The 6,550-nt window shown below is 43.3% G+C and overlaps 1 protein-coding gene across 1 annotated transcript in view; it reads right to left on the minus strand.

The window, feature by feature from the left end:
- Chd6 (chromodomain helicase DNA binding protein 6) overlaps nucleotides 1-6,335 on the minus strand; it is a 239,790-nt gene extending 233,455 nt beyond the window's left edge. The window contains exons 1-2 of the mRNA XM_078051794.1: nucleotides 6,258-6,335; nucleotides 490-621 (exon numbers count right to left, since the gene is read on the minus strand). The gene's annotated coding sequence lies outside the window, so the exon portion shown is untranslated. The remainder of the gene's footprint in view (nucleotides 1-489; nucleotides 622-6,257) is intronic.
- Nucleotides 6,336-6,550: the final 215 nt, after the last annotated feature.

The raw sequence follows: 6,550 nt of genomic DNA on the forward strand, positions 1-6,550 counted from the left end.
GAAGACATTGTACAAGAAACCCTTTCTATTTTAAATTTGACACAGCATCTGTGATGCCAACAAAGAATGGAAGCCCACAATTTGTGGGGAGGAAGGCTTGGCAGGAGGTCCCTGTGTGTTACCCACACAGGGTTCATGCAAATGATATAATGCAGGAAATTTAAAAACTCAGAATTAAATGAAGAAGTTAGTGAGGAAGTGGTCATGAACTTATTATTGGAATAGGTAGAGGAATAATTAGGTAATAGCAAAGATCCCTAAGCCAAAGGAAGATTTCAATACAAAATCATAAGGAACTCTTACAAACATGACCACAAAGGAAAGCAGATGGTCCAAGGTTCAAACACTTGCAGTACCACATTCTTAACTGTGACTTTGGTCAAATTATTCTGTTTATCTGGGCCTTTATTTTTCATCTGTAAATTAGAAACCAATATAAGTTTACATAATAGAAAAGTTGTGGTTATTAAATAGTTCATTCAAACGCACCGAAAACAGTGCCGGGCACCTGGAAGTACTTAGTGGTACACACTGTAGTTCTGGTCACTTGGGACGGTAAGGCAGAAAGATCACTTGAGCCCAGGAGTTTGAGGCCAGCATGGGCAACAGCAAAACCTCATCCTAAAAAAAAAAAAAAAAAAAAAAAAAGGGTTAGGGATATAGTGGTAGAGCCCTGGATTTATTCCCTAGCACCAAAAGAAAAAAAAGTAGACTGTGTTTAATAATGGGGTAGTTAAGATTATGAGCTATTATTAGTCACAGGGTTTCTGGCATTTTCTCCTTCACTGCTTATTATTGAGAAAGGTACTTGCATAGCCATGGAAATGTTGGGGATTATCTCCAAGAGAAGACTCAAGATTGACATTTCTCAAGAAGATATGAAGGAATAAACACAACCCAGAATCTGATTCCCAGATTTACAGCTCAGAATCCGATTTTTGTCAGCACTGAGAAGAAAATCCATTTGCAGGGCAAATTTGCACTAACCTGATTCATAGGCCAATATATAAACCAGGTCATAATCAATTAATTTGAAATGAGAAATAAAACTTCTGAAAACACCAGACCATTCAAATCTATGTGATTAGCAAACTTTCTTACCAGGTTTGCACCTACATGGGAAGCCACATCCTCAAAAGAAGAGGACTTAGGAGATATAAATGTAAAGTAGGTTCAGTCTGAACTAACCCCAACTAGAAATCTCTTAAGGGATCGGATAGACTTTCCCACACTGTGTTTTGTGAAATTTTATTCTCTTTGCCAAGCCCGAAAGGAAAGCATTTGCCATGAGTTGAATGTGTCCCCTCACAAAGTTTATATATTGGAAACTTCATTCTCAACTTCATCTGTTAATAGTATTCATATGTTAATAGTATTTGGAGGTGGGGCCTTAGGAGGCAACTAGGATTAAATGAGGTTGAGGGTAGGGCCCCATGATTTATCAATTGTGAAAGAAATCACACTGCACTTATGATTAAATGTCTTAGAAACTATCAAACTAAGTGGAAATGATATTATAATTCATCCTTTGTGCTAATTTTTTTTCTACTCTACTACAACATCTGGGGACCCAGCTTCAGGGTTAGTCCTAGCTCATTTCTGAACCAACACCAACTGGTCAGGGTTACATCTGGAGCAATAGGTGGGCTAAAAGTCATCATTCCGTCCGTGTTCCAGCACCCTGTGTATTTGGGGTTGAGTCCTGGAAGCCTGAGTACCCACTGAGTTACAATTTCCCTTTATTTCTTGCTTCAGCTTCCTTCTCCTGAGGTCAGGCCAAGTCAACCTGTTATATTTAAAATAAGAAAAGAACTCATATTAAATAAAAGCAGGTTATCAACCATCTCCCCTCTTTAAGAGGAAGAGTTGTTGTTTTGATTGGGCCAGACACTAGGGCAGTGAGGTGACAGTCCATATGTACTGCTAAGGAGGATCACCAAAATCATATCCAGGAGTATGCCCTTTCTCCTGTTTCCCATCAGTACCTGCGGCTTGGGCTATTACACGCTCAGATGCCTCCAGTGCACTGAAGATTAGACGAGGTTGAGGGTAGGGCCCCATGATTTATAAATCGTGAAAGAAATCACAATTTCTGCAGTGAGTGCCCCAAACAGGTTTTACTAACCATACCTCCATGCCCATGCTTCTTTTCCACCTAGCTAGCAGATGCTTTTACATCCACCAACTTGTCTCTACCAGGAAGGACCCCAGACCTCCTTCAAGAAAGAGTCTTAAAACCAGGCTTAGTGGTACACACCTGTAATCTCAGCAACTTGAGAACTGGAGGCAGGAGAATTTCAAGTTTAAGGCCAGTCTGGATGACTTAAAGACCCTGTTTCAAAATAAAAATGTAGCTCAAGGGTAAAGCATCCCTGGATTCAATCCCTAATACTGAAAAGAATAAAAGAAAGAAGAAGAAGAGGAGAAGGAGGAGGAGGACAATGATGAAAATGTCTAGTAGTAGTAGTAGTAGTTGTAGTAGTAGTAGTAGTAGTAGTAGTACTAGTAATAGTAGTTAGTTCCTCACCCTCTGCACTCCCCTGTGCTTGCTTGCCTTGATCATATTTTATTGTGGTTTCTGTTTATATGTCTCGGGTACCTACCAAATTCAAACATGGATTTCCTGCAGGGCAGGGACCATGCTCTGTGTATCTCTAGTGCTCAGCACGGGTGATGAATGCATGAGGGTGTTTCCGAGCCTCACTGACTCCTTTCCACCCATCCTATCCTCCAGACTCACAGGGCTGGTTCTTACATTGTCTTATCACTCTGATTTGTTTGATAATTTTTTTTCCTTCCCCAACTTTCTATGAATATCAATTCTTACCTTGGACTTGCTACGAGTACCTAATATGCTTCTTGGTTTGTACCACCTCCAGCTGGACTCTGGCTGCCTGGTGGGAGAGTCTTGAAGTCTAGGCTCCAGTGAGAACACTGCAGTGTCTTAAAGCCTTTCTGAGCTGGCAGAGTTCCTACTATCTTTTCCACACTCCCCGACTAAATCCAGGCCCAGGTCCTAACCTTTCTGGACCTCTCTCTATGTCTTTATGGGCATGAGGATGGGCTCATAAAGGCTTGATTCCAAATTATCCCCCTACCATTCTGCTCTCCTTCTATACAACTTCAGGCATGTCAGAAGGCAAATCAGCTGAGTCACTCCTGGGCCAGGAGTTCTGCAGCATCATAAGAGAGAAAAATCAACAGAGCAAGAGGAAATGAGCTCATTCCACAGAACAGCATTTTGAGCAGCCAGGCAGCCCAACGCCCATGGAAGACCAGGCAAAGAACCACCTAGGTCACAACTGTGTCCTTCCAACTCTTGCCACTCTTTGGGGAGCAGGACCCAATCATGTAGACTCACACATACCTAAGCAGCCTCCATCACAAGGGAACTAGAGTGAGACCCCACCAGGGTCATTTTTGCACATTTCCCAAAGTGGGTTGCTAGACCCAGGGATGGGGTACTAACGAAACATGGTATGTTCTAAGTTCTAGAGAAGGATTTTGAGGGTCATGGCTGAGTTCGTCTTTAGATATTTATTGACCCTCATCCTGGCCAGCCCCAAAGATGACAGACATCATTCCTGCCCCAGAGGGTCCATGGTCTAGCACATGAGGATGTCAAAACACTCCAGGCTGGGTTCTTACAGAGGAAACAAAATACAGATAGAGACAGAGAAGTGCAAACAAAGCTCCCTTGTATGAGAGTGGTTGAAGGGAGAATGCATTGACCAGAGGGTTGGGAGAGCTAATTTTATTTTTTAAATTGTGTGTGGGGAGCTTCAGAGGGTTGTAGCATAGTGGGAATGGAAGAAGATAAAGCTAGAGAGAGATGGTTTGCAAGATCAGATCTCTACAGTGGAGCAAGAGAACATTCTCTGAATTAAGGAGCACAGGAAAAAGAGCAGGCCAGAGTAAAGATGGCATGCTCAGCTTTGTGAAAGTTTTGTCTCAAATATTGGATTAAGGTAGAACTCATTGGCTTTGTGCATGTGCTGCATCTTTACTCATTCTGAACAAAATGGCCATAGACAGTAGACCTCGTGCAGGATTCCCTGTGAATAGCGATTACAGATAAAATCCCATCACTCTTTGAGAGGCTTGGAAGTTTGAATATAAGAGAGAAATTTAAACAGCAGAGCGGCCAGGAAGTTGAGAAAAGGCAGCAAGTGGAAGCAGAATGAGGCAGCAAAACCATCCGTCAGAAGCAGCCGTGGGGTAGACAGAAGGAACCTGGCAAGAAGCTATGACCCAGAGACAGTAAATGGTTTGTAGAGGTAAGAGAAATCAATTCAATCGCCAGAGGGAGAAGCCACGAGATAGAAATGGAGATAGAGAAGGGCTAAATCATGAGCATGGTGAAATGACAAAGGCAAGGAGCAGTGGGGCCCATTTTGCAAAGAACCACATGGGGCCTAGGCAAACAACAATAGTTCCTACTCACATATAATGGCTGGACTCTATGGCTGGACTCTAGGGAGAAGTCCAGTGCCTCTCTCCTTGGCTCCGCATCCAAGCAATTGACAGGCCAATATGGATGGGTCAAGGGCCAGGATACCAATGAGGGCAAAGGGTAAATCTTCTCTTGAAAGATTTGATATTCCCTCTTTCCCAAGATCAATGGTCTTGGTCATTGAGTTGCCACCCTTTCAAGAAAAGCCAGAGGTGGATGGATAAGTCAAGATCTGGTCTGGAATGTAGATTTTATCCCACTTAGTGAATTCTACCATGGGCTTGCCGTTTTGCACTGCTGGAGGGGGGATCAGGAATGGATCTCGTGGCAGGGATTAAGGGAGGAGAAAGGATATTGTACTATTAAGGATTTCTGGATTCAACAAGAGAGACCATATCCAGTGATCTTAAAGAGAAAGAGATTCACCTGAAGAATCTTAAGTAACTCACAGAACTGAAAGGAGGGCTGGAAAGCTGGTCTGGGAAAAGCCAGATAAGGTCCTATGACAGGTATAGTCCAGTTAGGTCATTTCTTCCAGCATCATTGCCACTGGACACCTTATTCCAATGTGCTGGATGCTGGTATATAGAGTTAGGATATAAATGGTAAACGTCCTCTTTTGAGATCACTTAGGTTTTCCTCCATCCCAGATCAAAGAAGTCCTCCACATTCCTCAGTTCAGCACAACGAGAGGCCAGAGTGCAGAGAAAGAAACAGTATGTGTTTTTCAGCCCTTGTTCTCTGGGCACATATTCCTTTCCAAGAATCTGGTAAAAGGAATGGGTAGTAGTGATCGTGGCATGCAGCTTTCAGGTCTCAGGGATCCTGGGTATCCTCCAAATTCCTCCATCCCCCACATTCCTTAACTCATCTGGGTTGGCAAGCCTGGCCAAGAGAGCCCTAAACGAGACCTAAATGGCAAGTTGATAGGCAAAGAAGTGGTGTGGTAGAGTGCTCTAGGATCTGCAAAATGTTGGTCCATTTGAACCACTGACATAGATTCCATATGGCTTGGAAGGTAAGCAAAGGAGAGAGTGGAGTGAAATAAACTAGAGGGGAAAACACAGTAGAGAGTTTGGATTTTATGCTGAAGGCAATGGGTTGCCATTGATATACTTTAAGCCGAGAATAGACATGGCAATATTTGTGCTTTAGGAAAGATTACTGGCTTCTGTTTTGCTTGCCATTGCCTAACACACCGGAGGTGCTCAGTAAACCTTGTGAAATGATCACAGTGTGGAAAATGTAACCAGCTAGGAGGCGATGATGTAGTCCAAATATTAAATAACAGATGCCCTGAGTTGTGGTGATAGCTATGGGGATAGAGAGAAATGACCAGATTCACTGAATGTTTGGGAGGTAGAATAAATTAGATGCTGGTTGTGGGAAGCTCAGTATCAAAGATGATATTCTGGTTCCTGATTTAGGCAAATGACTGGGGCTACCATTACATGAGAGAGACAGGAGGAGGAGGTGGGGGTGGGGGGAGATAGGAACAAATTCATGCATTAACACATAAAGTTTTAGGTGTCTATGGACAGATAGGTGGAGAATTCAGCTGTTATCATTCTTTGGTGACAAGTTTAGGCAGACCTAAACTCAGATGGACTGCAGGTAGAGAGTTAACAACTCCCCTGGAGAGCAGAGCCAAACCCTGTGTCCATGGAACATGCACCTGAGCCCAGCATGCTGGCTCCTGACCCAGACTCTGCCATTGAATCTTGATTAGTAAACATTATTAAGGGCCTACCTACTCTGTGTGCGGTCCTAAAGTCCCCCCCTTCCCTCCCTTTCCCGGGCTCACCATTTCCTTATGCCTGCAGGGAGGTCGGTAGCCCGGCTTTTATGGGGACTGAGAGCTTCACCAGAACTGCTTCCTCAGAATTATGTAAGCTAGAGCAGAGCTGGAGCCTCTGTGTCAGACAGCACAGGCAGACACAGCAGAGAGCTCCAGTCACATATTTGTATTGCTTGTATACTGAACATAGCAAAACTAAACTAAATAGCCTGACAAAATGTTTATTTAGACACAACTTACGTAAGAAAGAGAACAACTTACATAAGGAAAAGCATCCTGTTTTGTCGCTGTTGTCACAT

This window comes from Ictidomys tridecemlineatus, chromosome 5 (genome assembly GCF_052094955.1).
Source record: "Ictidomys tridecemlineatus isolate mIctTri1 chromosome 5, mIctTri1.hap1, whole genome shotgun sequence".
Classification (NCBI taxonomy): Eukaryota; Metazoa; Chordata; class Mammalia; order Rodentia; family Sciuridae; genus Ictidomys; species Ictidomys tridecemlineatus.